This window comes from Tachyglossus aculeatus, chromosome 12, assembly GCF_015852505.1.
Source record: "Tachyglossus aculeatus isolate mTacAcu1 chromosome 12, mTacAcu1.pri, whole genome shotgun sequence".
NCBI classification, from domain to species: Eukaryota; Metazoa; Chordata; class Mammalia; order Monotremata; family Tachyglossidae; genus Tachyglossus; species Tachyglossus aculeatus.
The window spans coordinates 17,757,677-17,779,369 of record NC_052077.1 but is presented as its reverse complement, the minus strand read 5'-3'; the positions used below and the strand labels follow the sequence as shown (position 1 = coordinate 17,779,369).

The following is a 21,693-nucleotide window of genomic DNA, read 5'->3' as shown; positions in this document are numbered from 1 at the left end:
TGTGCACACTCCCTTTTGTTTCCTCCCCATTCATCTCCCCTCTTCTCTCCTCGTCTTCCCATGGGCAGGCAGGCTCCCCGCCTCCTCTTTCCAGCCACCCCGGCCCTCACCTCCCATCTTGTGGAGCCTTGGCTTTGCCTACCCCTCCCCCTTTACCAAATGATGCAGCTCAGCTCCCAAGCGCTCAGTACAGTGCTCTGCACACGGTAAGTGCTCAATAAATACGATTGATTGATTGATTGCAGGGTGTGAGGAGAGGGAAGAGGAAGAGGAGGAAAAGGGGATCCTGTCCACACTCCCTTTTGTTTCCTCCCCATTCATCTCCCCTCTTCTCTCCTCGTCTTCCCATGGGCAGGCAGGCTCCCCGCCTTCTCTTTCCACCCACCCCGGCCCTCACCCCCCATCTTGTGGAGCCTTGGCTTTACCTTCCCCTCCCCCTTTCCCAAATGATGCAGCTCGGCTCCCAAGCGCTCAGTACAGTGCTCTGCACACAATAAGCGCTCAATAAATACGATTGATTGATTGATTGCAGGGTGTGAGGAGAGGGAAGAGGAGGAAAGGGGGATCCTGTGCACACTCCCTTTTGTTTCCTCCCCATTCATCTCCCCTCTTCTCTCCTCGTCTTCCCATGGGCAGGCAGGCTCCCCGCCTCCTCTTTCCACCCACCCCGGCCCTCACCCCCCATCTTGTGGAGCCTTGGCTTTGCCTTCCCCTCCCCCTTTACCAAATGATGCAGCTCAGCTCCCAAGCGCTCAGTACAGTGCTCTGCACACAGTAAGTGCTCAATAAATATGATTGATTGATTGATTGATTGATTGCAGGGTGTGAGGAGAGGGAAGAGGAGGAAAGGGGGATCCTGTGCACACTCCCTTTTGTTTCCTCCCCATTCATCTCCCCTCTTCCCTCCTCGTCTTTTTTTGTTCTCTTCTTTTCCTTCCCCCTTTCCCCTTCTTTGTCTCCTCCCTCCCCTCTCTTCTTTTCCTCTTCCCTTTTTTCTCTTTTTTTCTTCCTCACTTCTTTCGCCCTCCCATCCATCCCTCCATTCTCCCCATTTCCTCCCCGCATCCTCAGAACCTTTTTCTCCTTCCTTCGGGACAGTTGTCCAGGGGGAGAACTGCTTGAGAGCTCTGCGGGAAGGGGAGAAACTGGGTTGGGAGTGGTGGATCACACACACACTCTGGTTTGTAGACAATTTTTAGTTGCCCCCAATAACCCTCTCTTCCTCCATGCCTGGGTTTGCATGCCCTGCAGCTCTAACCCTATTCTCTGGGCACTGGGCATTGCCTACCAATGATACCTAGTTACCATATGATAGTATGTAAAATTATGTCAGTAAAAAGTTTAAAAGTCAATATTGTTTTTCATCTTGTCTGTAAAAAGTATTCTCAGTTGTTGGCAACCTAGCAGGTGTCCTAATAAGTTTCCTCAGGACATTGGGACAAAGCAATTAAAAACAGGCTTATCTTACTTTCAGCAGTTCCATCACCTCCTTTTTTTTCTTTTCCAGCAGAGAATTGTTACAGTTGCTACTGAATTTGACAGAAGTGATTGAGCACTTGCTGAATTATAGGCCGTTGGATAAATTCCTAACATTCTTCACTTTTTCATTGCTTCTTGAGTTTCACTCATTCCAGGGTAATAGGACAATTCTAGAGCTTTTTTTTTTTGGAAGCCTAGACTCTTGAAAATATAAAACCTTTAAGTTGTTACTGCATTTTTGTTTATCGTAGGAGTATAGAGACTTGAGGTGCCTCCAGTGGTCATCTGCCTTAGACAAGCTTCGCTCAAACAAATACCTATCCTGTTTTTAAGTTCCACTTCCCATTCTGGTTTTTAGTCTACTCACTGACAAGAGATTCCGTTGTGGGCCTAATCTAAATCTTTCCCGCAGAATTTCAAGCCAGTTTATTTTTGTAAAGAGGGTGATTATTTGATGCACATAGTAAGCGCTTAATAAATGCCATTATTATTATCACTATAGCTGTCATTATTTAATAATCTAAGAACTTTCATTTACTAATAGACAATTTTCACTCTTTAGTAATAATGCTGGTATTTGTTGAGCTCTTACTGTGTGCCGAGCACTGTTCTAAGTCTGCCTACATAGCTTTCTCCTTTGGAACTGTTGCTTTTCCTTCTGCAACAAATTTTAAAACATCTTCAAACCCACATCCCCTTCATACGAGACCCTTAGGTAGACAGGTGGCCATCTGAGGGAGCATCTGAAACTCTTGAGGTGCCGATCGGAGAATTTTAAATGTAATCATTCCTCCTTTCTTCTTTCTTCTTCTTTTCAAACCATTCTTGTACTTCCCAAGGGCTTAGTACAGTGCTCTGCACACAGTAAGCGCTCAATAAATACGATTTATGATGATTCTTCTTTTTAAATGTAATCACCTGTATATATGTATATATGTTTGTACATATTTATTACTCTATCTTGTACATATCTATTCTATTTTATTTTGTTAGTATGTTTGGTTTTGTTCTCTGTCTCCCCCTTCTAGACTGTGAGCCCGATGTTAGGTAGGGACTGTCTCTATGTGTTGCCGACTTGTACTTCCCAAGCGCTTAGTACAGTGCTCTGCACACAGTAAGCGCTCAATAAATACGATTTGATTCATCATCATCATCATCATCAATCGTATTTATTGAGCGCTTACTATGTGCAGAGCACTGTACTAAGCGCTTGGGAAGTACAAATTGGCAACATATAGAGACAGTCCCTACCCAACAGTGGGCTCACAGTCTAAAAGATAATAATGGCATTTATTAAGCACTTACTATGTGCAAAGCACCGTTCTAAGCGCTGGGGAGGTTACAAGGTGATCAGGTTGTCCCACGGGGGGCTCACAGTCTTCATCCCCCTTTTACAGATGAGGTAACTGAGGCTCAGAGAAGTTAAGTGACTTGCCCAAAGTCACCCAGCTGACAATTGGCGGAGCTGGGATTTGAACCCATGACCTCTGACTCCAAAGCCCAGGCTCTTTCCACTGAGCCACGCTGCTGGGGATTGATTGATTGATTATGCCTGCTTAAACTATTGTATTGTTAAGCACTTTTCCAGTCTTGTGTTGTGCCGTATTCTGCTTTGTAAGATTTTTGGTAAATCTGTGTGCTTCCAGGTTGTCGTCCCTGTGTAGTACAGTGCTCTGCAAACAGTAAGCGCTCAATAAATACGATTGATTGTGTATGGGGGTGTGTGAATGAATGAATTTGTGGCTGGTTTGCATGCTGTATTTTGGAATTGGCCACTAGATGTTACTGTTGCTCTGGGTTGCTAGTCTCTTGTCCTAATTCTTTAAACAGTCAATTTTGTAGGATTGAGGCTCTTTCATGCAGATATCTTTCAGTGTGATTTTTGTGTAATGCTATTTAGGACAAGGAAGACTGTCATATGCCCCCTTTCTTGGTTAATGTTCGAAAATATACCAATACGTTATATTAAAAAAAAAAGTCTTGTTAGTGCTTTTGAAGTTAGTGCTCTTGAACTCATCGGCAGAATTTCTGATCCTCTTTGTTGGGATAGGTAGAGAATATCTTTTTCCGCCGTAGAGTGAAAGGGATTTTTAAGCAACCCCGTAATTTTCTGTTTTAGAAGTGTGTGAATGTCTCTTTTCGGTGGGCAAACCTCAGGAGACCAATAATGCCAAAGGCCAGCAGATAATATGGCTTTTTGGCTGCCAGCCTTGAAGACCAAACATTTCAATTGGTCACTAATGACCAAAATATTTGGTGCTGTTTCAAGATATTAGTGGCTAACACCTTAGTGCTGTTTAGTGTGGGAAAGCATTTGGCTAAATAGTCGTGTAACATATCACTTATTCCATTTTACTTCTTCCCTTTTCCATAAGTTTGGGAAAGAGAAAAATATGTGGCCAACCTATTTTCCTTCAAAAATAGAAGGAAAGAAGGTTCTCGTTTTAATTTTCAAGTTCTTAATTTTTCTTTATCTGATTCTTTCGACTCAGTAACAAAGGCAAGTCATTAAATTAAGGTGAATGAGGTCTTTAGAGCAAAACCACACACACTCATTACATTGGTTGCAGGACTGATTAAAAACTGAGTGGAAAATTCAACAAAATCTTTTTTATATTTTTCCATGAATGCCAGCCCAGTGCATAGAATGTGGTGGGATCCTATCTACGGTTCCTTAACGTATTTTATTTTTTGACCAGCAACAATTATACATTTATTTGAAAAAGAATTAGATACTGGATTGTCCCCATGGTTTGCTGTATTTCTAATTTTTTTTTTCATTTTTCAATTTATCCACTCCTTAACTGGAATGATGATAGTGAAATGGTGGCGCCGAGGTGTGTGTGGTATTCATTCAAAATTTGTTCCACCCTTTCGTAAGCTGGGGTGATCACTGCTGGGAGATGAGGCAATTCCTTTCACACTACTGAATAAATACACTACTTCTGTGTCTCTTCCAACTGTTTAAGCCTGGGGAAGGACTTATAATGGAAATGAAGTCTGGGTTTCCTGCTTTAACAGTTTAAAGGTATTTACAGCTGGAATTTCATTTCACACACACCGTTTTGGGAGAGAAACACCAATCTGATTGCAAAATGTCATGTACAGGAGGAGCGTGCCATTTACGGGGTTCCCGATTTTGAAAGAAATTTCCTCCGAGGCCGCGGTAACGCAGAGTCCTACCATATCACCGTACAAAGTCTGTGCTCCCAGAAAAACAAAACAAAACAAAGTTTCAGGGTAAGCAGTCTCAGTGTTTTGGTTTGAGAGCGGGACAATTATAAGAAGCATGGGGGGTAGGGGCACAGCTTTCCCATCCCATGAGAATCTAGAGTAGAAGATGGTCACCGACCTCAAGACAGAGCCAGAGCAAGCCGATAACTAAATTTCTCCCTGGGGGTGGTAAACTCAGAGGAAAAGTTTTGCTTTCATCAAATGCTGTAGTCGGGAATTGTATAGCAGGGCTCCTTTGTAAATTATTTAATTTGAGAATAATCCATCCCCCTGTAAGATGGCATAAAAAGGGCTCATTTTGAGAACAAAGTCCGAATTGGATGCTTCTGCATACAGCGTTCGGGGCATATTAAATAGAAACTAGAGAAGCTGGTCAGGTATTTCATGCAACCATCCTTTGCGAATGCTGCATTTCAGTTCAGCTATACTTTTAGAAAAAAATTACTGTTCTTTAGTGGAAATTGTCAAACGAAAACGTGTTTTTTGAATTTGAGCACTTTCATTTTAATGAATTATTTCGCAAATGAGTTCATGTCTTCTTTATCATATCTGTAATGAAGTAGTTGCATTTGGGACTTTTCCATCATTATTATTATTGTTATTATTATGGTTTTTGTTAAGCATTTACCGTGTACCAAGCAGTGTTCTGAGCAGTGGGGTAGATACAAGTTAATCAGGTTGGACACAGTCCCTGTTCTACCCGGGGCTCACAATCTAAGTAGGAGGGGGAACAGACAAGGAATTCTCATTTTATAGTTGACGAAACCGAGACACAGAGAAGTTAAATGACTTCCTAAGATGTCACAGCAGGCAGTTGGCAGAGCTAGAATTAAAACTCAGGTATGATGACCTACGGGTCTGTTCTTTCCACTGGGTTATGCTACTTCTCTAATGAAGAATCTCGTCTTAATTTTCCCATAATTTTCCATATCTTTAATTCGACACCCGCTCCTCATACCAATCCATCACCAGCTTCTGGTGCTGCTTTTCCAGTATTATTTCACATGCCCACTCCTTCAGTCTTACACCCGTAATTTTGGTTCAAGTCCTCGTTATTTGCCAAATATGCTGTATCATAGAAATATCATATTTCTGAAACATCAAGTGAATCCATCAGCATTAAAATAGTCATTAAATATATTTGGGGCAATTATTTTGAGCAGTATATTTCTCAAGGTGTGTAAGTAAAATCTGGTTCCTGCCTATGAGGAGCTCACAGCCCAGTGGGATGACAAATATTATTCTCCTCCAAAGCCTCTTGTTGCTTCTCAGGCCAAGCCAATCCTCTTGACCATAATCATCTCTTCTTCCCTGAGTTCCATAAGCAAAATTCCTTATCACCAACACTTGACTGTTCTACCCTTGAGCCATTCTCCTTACCCGGATTGCTCTCCTATTACCCACTGTGCCAAGCTATCAATCAATCAGTCATTTATTGACTGCTTACTGTGTGCCAGAACACCGTACTAAGCGCTTGGGAGAGTACAAAATACAGTTGGTATACACAGTCCCTGCCCACAATGAGCCTACAGCCCAGAGTTAATAGTAATAATAATAATAATAATGGTGTCAGGGGCTTACTATGTTCCAAACACTGCACTAAATTCTGGAGTAAGTTAATCAGGTCCCAGTTGGGGTTCAGAGTCCAAGTGCAGGGGGAACAGGTATTGAATCCCCATTTTACAGTGGAGGAAACTGAGTCCCAGGAAAGTTAAGTGACTTACCCAAGGTCACACAGCAAGCAAGTCCCGGAGCCAGGATTAGAAATCAGGTCCTCTGATTCCCAGGCCTGTGCTCTTTCCACTAAGCCACATTGCTTTCCTTCCCTTAGCTATTATAAGGTGATCATCTCTACTGTCACTAGGATCACCTCCAGATCAACATGAAAGCTTACAGTTTTATCATTTTAATTTCTTAAGCAGTATTATTAAATCTTCTACAAACTGATAGTAGTAGGAATCTACGCTTGAATGAATGAATGAATCAGTAATCCTTTTAATGGAAGATTTTCAAGCCACTACAGTGTTCAGAGTCTTTTCTCATTAGTTGACTGTGTGGCATCCAAATCGTTCAAAATTTTAAGTGATTATATGAAACCAGTTTATTAAATATGAATTTCTCTTTAGATCTGGTTGTATAATACTGGGAGGTAGAGCTGAGAATGCCAGAAATGATTTCATGCAGCTTTAGAGTGCATATTATTATAGGACTAAAACAGCTACTAAATATTCAGAATGCTTAGGAAGTAACAGAAAGTTATTTTTTCCCCTGATACATATGCAAAACTTGTAAAATGAAGGGGAAAGGTTTTGTTACAGAACAGTTATACGGTTGATCAAATAGGAAATCATTTTTCATTTGCTCTTTAGATAAGCCGTGAACAGGTGTTTTTCTTTAAGTTTTCAAGCAATAGGCCTATTCTAAAGAGGCTCCTCTTCCCCTCCCCCTGACCCTCCAACCCCCAATTTTTTCTTTTGGTAAAGCCTTCTGGCACACTACCTTATGTCTTAAATGAGTAACACAACTGCTGAAATCCATATATGGTTCTCTGACAAAAGTGGTTAATCCATCAGTTCTTCAGTTACAATAACATTTACTATTATTATTACATTTGAGTGCTCTGGTGATGCAATAACAAGGTTCAGAGAAAGGTACTGTCTCTGTCCATTGAACTTAGAATCTAATTAATCTTACCTCCTCTGCAGTGACCCATTTAATGCAAGAAGGCTTAGATCTTTTGGAACTTCTGAAGTACCATATTTCAGCTTTCTGTGGGAAATTGTGTCCAGAAAGGCAGAGCAGTTCCTTTTTAGCTCCTTACCTGTGCTGATTACCTGGAGAAGTCAAAGATAGAGAGGGCTGAGATTGATAGACTCCAATTTTAATTTTCCTTCTACATTGCCAATCTTCAGCATATGTTCTGGAAAAACTTCAATATTATGTATTTACATAAACTTTTTTAAAATGAGGTTTTCTGCATCTAGTATTTGTCCTTTGAATATAAACCCAGGGAACTGACTCTTCAGGGTAACAGTAATAAAGCAGTATTGTTTCATCGTTCCCTAGTGGTTCAGCTGGCCCTTTATCTTCACTTAGATAACTTCCATAAAAATCTGATGGGGCTCCAGTTCCAGAAAATGTTTTTCTGAAATGGTACTACAGTACTTTTCTCCAAAAAGCACCTTGTTTGGTTAGTAGTTCTACCTTATTTTAATAGGAGAGGGGATAGACAGTAGCCATTAGTAGTAGTAATAATAGTACTAACAATAGTAGTAATAGTAGTACAGTAGTAGACAGTAATGTGGCAGAAAAATAAGTGGATTCATTAGGGGATATGCATCTTCCTTTTTGTCTTTAGCTAACTTGACCACTGACACCATTTTCTTGATTTTCAAAAACACCAATGTCTACATGAAGGCCCCAACCACACTGATTGATGGAAATTGCTGGCTTTAAGTGAATAGCTGTAGGTGCTGCCTAGAGGCTCTAACTCTGTTCTCGAGGGAAGGACCTGCATTTTTCAATCTGTAATTACAGTTTTTCAAATATCGACATCAGTCAGTCATATTGATAGAGCGCCTGCTGTGTGTAGGGCACTGTAATAAGTGCTTGGCAGAGCACAACACAACAATATAACAGACATATTCTCTGCCCACAACGAGTTTACAGTCTAGAGGGGGAGACAGACATTAATATAAATAAATACATTATGGAAAGGTACTTGAGTGCTGTGGGGCTGGCTGGGGGGAGGTGGTCAATAAAGGGAGCAAGTCAGGGCGATGCAGAAGGGAGTGGGAAGCAAGGAAATGAGGGTTTAGTCAGGGAGGGCTTCTTGGAGGAGGTGTGTCTTCATTAAGGTTTTGAAGGTGGGGAGTGTCATTGTCAGATATGAAAAGTGGGGCCTTTCAGGTCAGAGGCAGGTTGTGGGCGAAAGGTCGACAGTGAGATCGATGAGGTCGAGCACTTAGAGGCGAGAGGTTGGTAGTGAGATCGATGAGATTGAGTGCTTAGAACAGTGCTTTGCACATAGTAAGCACTTAATAAATGCCATTATTAATATTATTATTGAGGTACAGTGTGTAGGCTGGCATTAGAGAACTGAAGTGTGCAGGCTGGGTAGGAGAGTATCACCTTTAATTTGATATGAATTGGAACACTGGCAGGCACAATACAGTGGGGAATTGCAGATAAATCAAGCAATAGAAGTATTTGAGTGATCTTTACAGAACCTGAAATTAAGCACTTTGGAGAATACAGTAGATTTAGACATGACTCCTGTCCTTGAGGAGTTTACAATTTTGGGGTTGGGTGTGGGGGAGAAGGGCAGGGAGATTGGTGCAAAAAAATATTAAGGTAAGAAGGGACAGAGTTTAAAGGTAAGAATGTTAAGTGCTTCAGAGGGGCAAGAAGGTGGGTTCCCAAATGAGTAAATGACGTGGAAGTTCTGGGATGTCCGTAGTGGGGGGAAATAAGTAGGCAGATGAGAGATTAATCGGGAAGGCTTCCTGGAGGAGGTGACGTTTAGAAGGTCTTTGAAGACAGGGAGAGCAGTGGTGTGAAGGAGGAGCGAGTGTCAGGTGGAAGGGTGTGAACAAGAGTGTACTTGGTGTGAATGTGGGCTGGTTGGTGGTGGGAGAGGAGTGAGGATAGGAAGGGGAGAGAGAATTGATAGAAGAAACAATTTCTACCTCAAGGAGAATTTTAACTAAAAAGGGAGATAGGAAGAATATACATTTACAAAGCAAATACAGGCAATCAATCAATCAATCGTATTTATTGAGCGCTTACTGTGTGCAGAGCACTGCACTAAGCGCTTGGGAAGTACAAGGTGGCAACATATAGAGACAGTCCCTACCCAACAGTGGGCTCACAGTCTAAAAGCCTCAGGGTAAGGATACAATCAGTACCTGAGAACTTCATCTTAAGTTGAAACCAGCATTATCGTAGGACTAATGTCATAATTGAATGATTGGTCCCTGAATCAAAGTCAGATGCCCTATTATTATTAAAATTACCCAGACTTATGTGCTTAGTTTATTGTAGATGAATAATACAGCTTTATGAATGTATTTTGTGCCCAAGAGGGTCTATGATTGGGTAAAATGGGCAGGTGGGCTCTCCCTGGTGACTGTGCCAGACAACTAGGTAACTCGCTCCCTTAGCCTCTCCCTCTCCATCCCACCACCCTTTTTAGACTTTACCCCTTCTACCCTTCCCTTCCACTTTCATGGCTTTTCAGATTGTTTCCTCTTATCGTCCTTTGTTCAGTGCTACTTAAGAAACAAAATGAAACTCATTTCCCAGCCAGTCCAACCTGTTGCCCACTTGCAGTCCCCCCAGTTTCTCTTCGGCGGGACCACCTCAGCTGTAGGGACGAGCTCAGCCAGAGGACGAGGAGACTTGGAGGGGAGCGTTGCACCTTCCACCCCATTCTGGACTGGTCTCAGCTGCCTCAATTTGGCGTCTGCCTGCGGTAAAAGCGGGAGGGTAGCAGCCAGTCTGGAGAGGCCAAGAGCCAGCACAGCAGTGTGGGTGCCAGGTAGAGTCGTGAGGGATCGCGACACGTCCATCTTATCTCCAGTGAAGCACTGGGCCTCCAAGGAGGCCAGAGGTTAGTGTCAAAACTCAGTTGAAACAATTGTAAATTTTAAAATGGTGGAGGCGCCCTTTATTTTAACTCAGAGTGTCACAGTGTAATAACTGCCTGGAAATTTAAATCACAGATGGCAAGCACGAGAGTATAAATTAGTGCCTAAGAACATTTAGAAATATTAGTCTGGTTTGGTGAATTGTATCCAGTGGCTAATGGAATAATTGGGGTACTTAGGACTGGTCCATTTAATTTGGGAAATGTTCATGAGGAGGTGAGTTTTTGTTACAGTTTTAATAGACTGTGAGCCCACTGTTGGGTGGGGACTGTCTCTATATGTTGCCAATTTGTACTTCCCAAGCGCTTAGTACAGTGCTCTGCACATAGTAAGCGCTCAATAAATACGATTGATGATGATGATGATAATAGGAGAAAGGGATCTGGCCAAGAGGTCTGAAGGTGGAATTCTGGATTGAAGGACAGTGGTAACCCTTCCTCCAAGAATTGTATTATTTGGGTCCCCATGATAATTGAAACCGTAAGAGCGGATGAGCTCCAAAAATTAGAGTATGAGAAGATTAGAGGACTCAGAGCTTCAGGGTACGCCAAACTCTTAACTGTTAATTTGAGTTCTCTAATTCTTTGTCTTTAAGTGTGTCACTCCTCTCAGCATCTTAACTTAACACTTAACTTCTCCGAGCCTCAGTTCCCTCATCTATAAAATGGGGATTAAAACTGTGAGCCCCACGTGGGACAACTTGATCACCCTGTATCCCTCCCCAGCGCTTAGAACAGTGCTTTGCACATAGTAAGCGCTTAACAAATGCCATCATCGTCATCATCATCAAAGAAAGGATTTGTTTCAAAACCAGGGTTAGAATCTTCAGGTTGATGTTCAGACTATGAAAAAAATATATAACTTTTATGGTGATAGTTTTATTTTTAATTATTTTTCTCCTGGAAGAGAGGAGACCATTTAATAATAAATAGCTGTTTTATCTGAAGAATTTGTTCAGAGTGGTCTTTTTCAGTGGAATTTCTTAAATGCATACTCCGTGCCAGGCACGGAACTAAGTGCTGGGGTAGATACAAGTCAGTCAAGTTGGACACAAGTCCTTGTGCCACATGGGGCTCACACTCTTAATCCCCATTTTACAGATGACGCAACTGAGGCACAGAGACGTGAAGTGACTTTCCTGAGGTCACAGAGCAGACAAGTGGCTGAGCCATTATTAGAACCCAAGTCCTTCTGACTCTCAGGCCTGTGCGCTATCCAATAGGCCATGCTGCCTCTTTCGATGTAGATAACTTTGATTACCTCTGAATGTCCTTGAGATTTTCCTCCAGGAGAGCGAAAGTTACAGTTAAGCAGAAACACACCTCTGTGATATGAGTGGATGATGTCTACAGGAATACTTACTATCTTGAAGAACGAATAATCAGCCTTTACTATGCCCTGTCAGTTTCCTCAGTTGGACTAAAATGGGGGTGGCACCTCCGTAAAAAGAAGAATCTATACACATGCAGTTGGGGACAAGTGTGGAATGGGTCCCTGACTAATAAAAAGCACTTGAGTGTTTAGAGTCAGTGTTTCTAAGTTTTAGGTTTATAAAAACCTCATCGAAGAAACTGAGTGCTTCAATTGTAGCTATTAAACATCAGTCTTGTCTTTGCATGCTCATTTTAAGCTTGAAGTAGCTTTGTTAATTCACTTCCCTATAGCCATATCTCAATTCTTTTTAGCCAGCAGCAGTAATTGTACTTGGGTGGCATGTTATTGCGACTGATACTTGGATAATCTTGATAGTGACTACACGTTTAAAACTTTTTTTCTGTGTTCTTCTATGGGATCATTCATCCTTATGTTACTTAAGACCAGGAACATGAGTGGTGTATGGAACAGCTTTGATCCTTGAACTCCACTTAACCTAAGTCTGTAGTCTGTTGAAGCTGCTCTTTCCCCAGAGATGTGTTGTACTCTTCACTGTACACAGAGTTCCCCAAATGTGGCGCACAATAAAGTTGTTCAGTCAGTTTCAGAAATTAGAGTCTGGGTTTTTGACTATTTTTCAATGAAGAGCATTGTGGGCGATCTAAGGAGAGAAGTAGAGAAATGGGCGATTAGTTCTGATTTCCCCTTTTCCCCCTGTTGACCTCATCAGCCCATTTCTTTTGGAATATGTTAGCACTTTTAGTCAGCCAGTCGTATTTATTGAGCACTTTGTGCAGAACATGGTACTAAGCGCTTGGGAGAATACAACAATAAACAGACACATTCCCTGCCCTGTTCTATAGCTTGCCTCCTCTCTTTTTCTGTACTCTAAAATTCATTCTGTAGGAAGAGCAGCAGAATCGAATTCATTCACAAAATAACTTCCCTGGTGATTTAAATAGGTTAAAGGTGTGATATGGTTAAGCTTCAAAGGAGAAGGTAGTCCTTCTCCCACCCACCCCCATATTGACTTTATCAAGTAATTTGTTTTAGGGATTATGTAGGACTGAAATCTACCATTAGGTATTACAAGGTCTTTGTTGAACATCTTGCAACTGGAGAATCATTAGTGTTACTGGTTTGGATACAAGCGGTAACAGTTTAGCACTCTCAAACAGTTTGGTAACAGCTATGGCTTGTAGGGATGCTTTTAAACCTTTTTCATTCTGTGGTACATGTGTAAACGTTTTTCAGCTTTATGGTGTGAACTGAGAGCTTAGAAAGATGCCAACTGCTCATCCCCCAACAGCCAACACATGCCGGGAATGTTTCACAGACGTGCCCGATTCATTAGTACCAGGCAGTTGGAGAGCTTTCTTCTTATTCCAAAATTCTCACAGCGCACCAGGAAGCTCTCCGAGGCTTGCCGACGTGCTCAGCACGCTGGTTGGAAAGTACAGGCTTATAGCACGAAGGACCACGGATCACCGTTTTACCAGTTTAACCTATAGCTCTTCTAATTTTAATTTGCTTTCATTCTCGCATCCATTTTGTCAAGATATTATGGAGTTTGTGTGCTCTGAATAATTGGTAATTTAGATGCTGCTTTTGATTTGGCACTCTAAATGTTGAGAGTGTATTTTGTTGTTGTTGTTGTCATTGTTGTTGTTGTTGTCATTGTTGTTGTCATTGCTTACTTTGGGTTAGTCTTTTTTTAAAGCCCGGAGCACTTTAAGCTTATTTACTTGTTATTTCTCAAGGAGACTTGAAAGTTCAAAGTCCAAGAGGAGGTTATTTACCAAGGTCTCGGATCTACATATTAATGAAAGTATGAAATGAGTCACAGAGAGCAAACAGTAGTGTTTTAGATTAATGGAGAGAGTTGGCGGTTTGAATTGTCGAGGCTACCCATTGCTCAGTACACTTGAGCAGGGAGAAAGGAAGGCGGTATTGGCTTTTTATCATGGATAGCTATGCACCGAGGGCTTAAAACAGTACTTTGTACATAGTAAGCGCTTAATAAATGCCGTCATTATTATGTGTGGACACTCAGAAAGGGAAGAGGCAGCGAGTCTGGATTAAAGTGGAAAAAATGAAACAGGGGTGATGTCACAGCAGGAGCCAGTTCTAGTTCTTCAAACCAGATCAGTGGGTGAAGTCTCTCCCCATTACCACACGAAAGCAACTTTGAATCAAGCCCTGGGAGCCGTAAGAGACTCAACTTACATTATTTACTGAAGAAGCAGTTCCGCAGATCATCACATAGTTTTTTGGATTGCTTTGTGGGCAATTTCCTAGAAAGAGAAATGGAGAGATGCTTAGAGAATGAGCACTCAAGTACATTGGTGATGGAGAAATGTTGAAGTGATGCGGTAAATAGAATGGCGAGGTACGAGACCTGTCTACATGTTTTGTTTTGTTGTCTGTCTCCCCCTTCTAGACTGTGAGCCCCTTGTTGGGTAGGGACCGTCTCTATATGTTGCCAACTTGTTCTTCTCAAGCGCTTAGTACAGTGCTCTGCTCACAGTAAGCGCTCAATAAGTACAATTGAATGAATGAATGAATGAATCGGAGAAGACATCCCAGAGGAGATGTGATTTCAGAAGAGCCTTGTTAGGGGAGAGCGGGAGTTTTGCTGGATTTAAAGGGGATGGGAATTCCAAGAAGGGAGGGTGGAAGCAGGAAGTTAAGGGCTAAAGAGGAGAGGATGAGTCATAACAGTGAGCAGGTTGACTTGAAAAGGACAAAGCATGTGAGGTGGGGTGTGGTGAGAGAGGGGTGAGGATAATTATGGGGAAGAGAGCAGATTGAGTGCTTTATGAGGCGAAAGAGGTAACCGGAACAACTTTCAATTCTCAGAAGCGGATGATCAGAAAGAAGCTTATTATAGGTGACTTTGGAAAGGTAGAGGCTTTTGACGTTAGCAAAAATAATCTTTAAACCAACTCTTCAAAGGCAGGGACCCAGTTTCCAGCTTTTGTTTAATGGTCAAACACAGTGCAGTGCTCTGCACAAAGGCGCTTAGCGAATACACCTGATGAAAGTGAACCAAAGAGTACACCTACTCAGGATCCTGCCTGAGTTGGAAGGTTGGCAAGCCAAACTGAAAATAGGAGTATTTAGTCAGTTTAAGGATAAAGAGTATCTTTAAAAAGGCACAACATCCCATCACTGGATGCATTTAAGCTTATCCTAGACTACATCAGAAATTGACAAGAGTTATTTCAGAAGCAGTAAATTCACGGAAGAGAGCCTTGAGAGTTTGGAAGATATATAGCCATCTTTTTAAAGACAGCCCTAGAAATCCCAAGAGCAATTTTAAATCCGAGAGGTGGGAAGAATTGGAAGAAATGATTAAACAATGAATCTGTAACCACTTAGAAGAGTTTAAGATACTGGGGTAACCAGAGTAGCCCTTTGAAGAACAAATCGCATCAGGCTAATTTATTATGTCCTGTAATTGCAGTAGATTATGTAGACATGGGAGACACAGTAGATGTAATCTGTGTAGACTCACTTAGGCTTGAAAACACTATGAGTTGCGTGTAACAGTTATGACATACTGACAGTGGTTTGGTGACATACTGAAAGAGATCGGTCTTGGAATCCAGTGTATTTCAGCGCTTTTATTGATGTCCTAGAATTGGGAGTATGCTTGATGATGATGGTATTTGTTAAGTGCTTACTATGTGCCAAGCACTGTTCTAAGCACTGGGGTAGATACAAGGCGATCAGGTTGTCCCACGTGGGGCTCACACTCTTAATCCCCATTTTACAGATGAGGTAACTGAGGCACAGAGAAGTGAAGTAACTTGCCCAAAGTAACACAACTGACAAGTGGCGGAGCGGGGACCCATGACCTCTGACTCTTAAGCCCATGCTCTTTCCACTACACCACGCTGCTTCTCGTTGATAAAATGTTTTAATGGGGAGGGTGTTGGCCAGTTGTTCTCCATATCCACTGAGGACTTAATAAATAATAATAAATAATAACAAACAATAAATATATTAATAAACTTAATAAATAATAACGTAATAAATAACTTAATAAATAATAACAAATAATAAATAAATTAATAAATAATAAATAATAAGAATAATTTAAGCATGTGGGCTTAAATTAAACTGGGAGAGACTTTGGATGTAATGGAAAAGCTTTTCGGTCAACGAGTGGCATTTATTGAGTGCTTACTGTGTGCAGAGCACCGTTTTAAGCATTGGGGAGAAGACAGTGTAACTGAGTTGGTATACCTGTGCTCTGCCCATGAGGAGCTTACAATCTAGAATACTGTTAGACTGATTAAAACACTTGAGTAGGTAGCCAGGAGACGCCTGTCCCTAGAGATCTTTAAGAGACCAGCCCACCATCTATAATGTCTGGTTTGGTTATTCATTCACCTACCTAAAGGCAGGTGAATTCTTGAAGGAGATTGTGTGGAGAGGTAGCCAAAGGCCAATCATAGGTCAAAAAAAGGGTTGATTCTTCAAGATTAAAATGAATGCATAAATCTTCCACCATTGGGAAAATTAGAATCTTCACCCAAGCCTTCGGAACACGTAAAGTCAGAAGTAAAAGTACCTGAGAAACCAGAGCCGAGACTGTTCATGAAGTCATTTTTGTTTCGCGCTAACGTTTTATTTCAGGGGAGAAGTAAGCTTTGTATTTGGGACTCGGGGTGAAGCAGATTGTGACTCAATCTTACATTCCTGTTTTATGCTGCACCTGACTAAGGGTCTGCTCATTAACGTCACTGGGCCCACATAAAAATAAATATAAAACAGGACTGCCTCTTTATGGGACAGCTGTGGAAGTCTCAGGAGCTAGGCTGGTCCTTGGCCATACTGAATTCTACTTCTTAACCATTATGCTTGAGCGGAACCATACGCGGTCAACACTGGCAGAGCATTGCAGTGAGGCATGAACCTTTACAAAACTGTAGTGTTTGTGTTTCATACCGTCAGCAAACTTAGTCAAAAGTCATTTTTGAAAATGCTAATGAGATCATTTCATCAAAGGGACAGCTCACAGAGGTGGGAGTGAGAGAACAGTATTAACTAACCCTTAGAAATATAAGCAGCGGGCAGGTATTGCCTAAACAGACCTTTGGATTTCAGAATAGCTTTGCCTCAGGTGAACACGTACTTTTGTTTAAAGACAGTTGCGTGTGATTCAGACGTTCGCCTTGGAAAGTCCAGTTGAATGCTGTCTAATATGTTGCTGTTTGCTAGAATATGCATTTTATTGGTATCTTTCTTCATCGGGAAAATGTAGCCTAAAACTCACCTCTTGCCATCCCCCCCATCTTACCTCCTTCCCTTCCCCACAGCACCTGTATATATGTATATATGTTTGTACATATTTATTACTCTATTTATTTATTTATTTATTTTACTTGTACATATCTATTCTATTTATTTTATTTTGTTAGTATGTTTGGTTTTGTTCTCTGTCTCCCCCTTTTAGACCGTGAGCCCACTGTTGGGTAGGGACCGTCTCTATATGTTGCCAACTTGGACTTCCCAAGCGCTTAGTACAGTGCTCCGCACGCAGTAAGCGCTCAATAAATGCGATTGATGATGATGATGAATGGAAATGGGTATAAAATGCTATTCAGTTTAATTTGCAATTCTTATCATGAAGTCGGCAGCCACTTCTGAAGCAGCGCTTCAGAAGTAGCGTGGCCCAGTGGAAAGAGCCCGGGCCTAGGAACCAGAGGACCTGGGTCCTAATCCCAGCTCTGCGACGTATCTGCTCAGTTGTGACCTTGGGCAGATCACTTCACTTCCCTGTATCTCAGATCCCTCATCTGTACAATGGCGATTCAATACCTGTTCTCCTTCCTACTTAGATTGTGAGCCACACGTGGGATCTGATTATCTTGTATCCACCCCAGCTCTTAGAACAGTGTTTGGCACGTAGTAAGCATGGCTATTAGCATTATTCTGAAGGCATTCTTTTTTTAACATCGGCTGGGCAGTCCCTTTCCTCATCAGTGGATCTCACAGACCCGTGAAGTTGGGTAGGAAAAAGTCCCAGAGCTCTGGGTGGGCTGAAGATTCCCAGTTCAAGTGCAGCCTCAGAATCGTGCAGAGCAGGCCTGCATGCCGTTGAGAGATTCAGCTAAAATTGGCTGAGAAACTCATTTGTCTGAGTGATCCCATCCATGTCAAGAAGATTGACTGAAAGTAGCATCCTATAATGATTGGAAGCAGTGGGCTCACCTGTCCACTTCTGGAGAGCAGAACAAGTGCCTGTTTCATTCATTCAGTCGTATTTATTGAGCGCTTACTGTGTGCAGAGCACTGTACTAAGAGCTTGGGAAGTACAAGTTGGCAACATATAGAGACAGTCCCTACCCAACAGTGGGCTCACAGTCTAAAAGGGGAAAGGAGGAAACGCTACATCATACAAAACATTCAATATAAAGGGAACACTGAGAGGGGCAGGAATACTGTTGGGAATAGAGGCGAAGGGGATGGGAAGGAAATACCTTATCCTAGTATATGTAAAGTTCCACTCTGCAATGCCATGTCTAATTGTTGCAGTACTTATGCACTTGCGTGCATATCCATAATTTAATCTACTTATATTAATGTCTGTCTCCCCCTCTAGACTGTAAGCTTGCTGTGGGCTGGGCGTATGTCTAGCAACTCTTTTATATGCTCCTAAGCACTTAGTACAGTACTCTGCACACAGTTAGCACTCAGTAAATATAATTGATTGAGTAGGCCAGCTGCTTCATCTTTCCCTGAACAAAAATAATAACCAGTAGCAAGCCTCGCCTGTTGATTGTCAGTACTTACACATCTGGTCTCTGACCAGGAAGTTCCTACCCCTACGTATCTGACAAACCACCACTCTCCCCACCTTCAAAGCCTTGTTAAAATCATATCTTCTCCAAGAGGGCTTCCCCATTTAAGCCTTTATTTCCCCTGCTCCCTCTCCCTTCTGCATGGCTTATGCCTCCTTTGAAACCTTTGTAACCTTTTAGTACTTGATATCACCCCCACAGAACTTGGGTACATATCTGTAATTTATTTTAATGTCTATCTGCCCTGGCTAGACTGGATGCTCCTTCTCAGCAGGGAATGTGTTTACCAACTCTGTTATATTGTACTCTCCCAACCTCCTAGTACAGTGCTCAGCAGGCAGTAAGCACTTAATAAATGATTGATTGCAAATACATCAGGAAAGGGGCAATATTGCAGGGTTGTACAGCTTGTGGAATAGTCATATCCTCATGTATATATGCACTTAAAACATCCAGAGAAAAGGTAAAATATTTGTCCATTTTCTGGCAGCTTGTGAGCTCCTTGAGGGCAAGAATCATGTCTTTTGTTATTTCTTTGTCCCCCAAATCCCCAGGGTAATACTCTGCCCCCAGTAATGTCTCGATCAGCACTGTCAATAATGATGATGCCACTCAATCCATGGTATTTATTGAGCACTTATTTTGTGCAGAGCACTGCACTAAGCTCTTGGGAGAGTACAAGCGGACATAATCCCTGCCCTCATGGGACTTTCAGTCATCCCATTTGAAAGGAAGATGTTAGGTATGGATGAAGAGCAAACTCCCACCTGAAAGTTAATCTTTAATCATTTTTTCAAGGGGAAAAAACCCAAACACGCAAATATGTTTTTCCTGAATCTGAAACTATACAGGTTCCACAAATAATATGACACACAACCAACAGCTGATGGTGTGATAGATAATAGGGTTCGTACCCATGCTAAAAATACCCAGGGACTAGGACCCGGCAGCCAGGATCAATTTTAATCCCATCTTTCCAGCCCAGCTAGAATCCATTAATTACTAACATTAATAGAGAATTACTGTGTGCAGACCATTGTACTAAGTGCTTGGAAGAGTACAGAGGGATTGGTACACATGATCCCTTCCCTTAAGGATCTTAATAATCTGGCAGGGGGAGACTGACAATAAAATAAATTACGGGTAGGAGGAAACAGAGTAGAAAGACTTTGGGTATAAATGCAATGGGAGATATGTTAGTGATGCAAGAAGGGCCGAAATAGCGGTTGGGGGAAATAAGGGGGGGCATTTAATCTTCATCTCCCTACCTTCTCACCTCTCTCCCCCGCATTTACCACCACTTACTGCCATTTCAAAACTTCTGTGTCATCCAAGCCCTTCTGTACTCACTACCCCTTGTTCGCCGCCCCACCATGAATGTGTCTTTATACTCTGTTGCTTCCCTGTACCTGCAGCTTATTTTAGTGCTTGTCTCCCCTGTTACACTGTAAGCTCCCTGAGGATAGGGGTCTTGTCTATCAGTGGAATTTATTGAGCCCTTACTGTGTGCAGAGCACTCTACTAACTCCTTGGGAGAGTACAGCATTACAGAATTGGTAGACATGTTCCCTTCTCACAACAAGCTTGCAGTTTAGAGGGGGAGACAGATATTAATATGAATTAAAAAAATTTTGGAGGTATGCATAAGTGCTGAGGGACCGAGGAAGGATGAATAAAGGGTGCAAATGCAATGCAGGAGGGAGTGGGGGATGAGGAAATGAGGGCTTAGTTGGGGGAAGGCCTCTTGGAGAAGATGTGCTTTTAATAAGGCTTTGACCCTAGGAAGAGTAATCATCTGTCGGATATGAAGAGGGAGGGTGTTCCAGCCCAGAGGTAGGAGGGGATATGAGGAGTCAGTGGTGCGATAGATGAGATAGGTGGCTTACCATATCCATCCCGAGCACGTAGTTTGGTTTTCTGCACAGAGTAAGTTGACAGTGAGTACTACTATTCTATTGTTTGAGATGAGAGAATAATCAGGGAAAGCTATCTGGAGGTATATGATTCAGATCAGTCAATCAGTGGTGTTTACTGAGTATTTTCTCTGTGCAGAGCACTTGGGAGAGTACATGCAACAGAGTATGGGGAGTGCAGTGATCTGCTAGGTGTGCTGGGGGAGGAGTTCCAATTAGGAGGAAAGGTGCGAGCAAGAGGTCAGAAAAACGAGAATGAGGCTAGTGAATAGATTGACATGACCGGTTATGAAGTGTGTGTCTGCGCTGTGGTAGTGGGAAAAGAGAGAGGATGCTTTTAAAGCCAGTAGTCAGGAGTTTTTTCTTGATGTGGAGAGAACTAGGTTTTTGAGGAGGGGAGAGATCAGAACAGTGTTTTAGAAAAATAATCAAGGTAACAGAATGAAACCTAGACTGCAGAGGGAAGAGTCTGTGGGCAGGGAAATCAGCAAGGAGGCTGATGCAGTAGTCAACTGGGTTATGATATGTACCTGGAGAGGACGGGGTGGATTGCTGACATTTTCTCCACCCTCACAACCCATTTTCCTATCCTGGGGAAATTCCCAGATTTTCAGTGGGGTGGCAGTGGAGCAAGGGGAGGGTGTGACCAGCCAACTACCCTACGCAGACGTCAAATGTGGAGACTATCAGTTCAATCGAGACCCTTTGTCCTAGGGTCCAGATATATGTTTGTCTTCCCTTCTGTGTTGGAGAAGTTTGAAACAGAAAATAATTCACCAAAGCCTTAGAGAAGCAGCGTGGTTTAGTGGAAAGAGCACGGGCTTGGGAGCTAGAAGTTGTGGATTCTAATCCCGGCTCTGCCACTTGTCTGCTGTGTGACCTTGGGCAAGTCACTTCATGTCTTTTAGACTGTGAGCCCACTGTTGGGTAGGGACTGTCTCTATATGTTGCCAATTTGTACTTCCCAAGCGCTTAGTACAGTGCTGTGCACATAGTAAGCGCTCAATAAATACGATTGATGATGATGATGTCTCTGTGCCTCAGCTCATCTGCAAAATGGGGATTAAGACTGTGAGCCCCACGTGGGACAACCTGATTGCCTTGTATCTACCCCAGCACCTAGAACAGTGCTTGGCACATAGTAAGCGCTTAACAAATACCATTTTTACTGTTATTATTATAATATTTGACTCAAGATCAAGCAAGTAAATAGAGCACTGGGCGGAGACTTAG

At 42.2% G+C, this 21,693-nt stretch overlaps 1 protein-coding gene across 5 annotated transcripts in view; it reads left to right on the top strand.

The window, feature by feature from the left end:
* The window catches only part of ANAPC10 (anaphase promoting complex subunit 10), a 75,320-nt gene that overhangs the window by 25,770 nt on the left and 27,857 nt on the right, over nt 1–21,693 (top strand). The gene's annotated exons all lie outside the window — the stretch shown is intronic.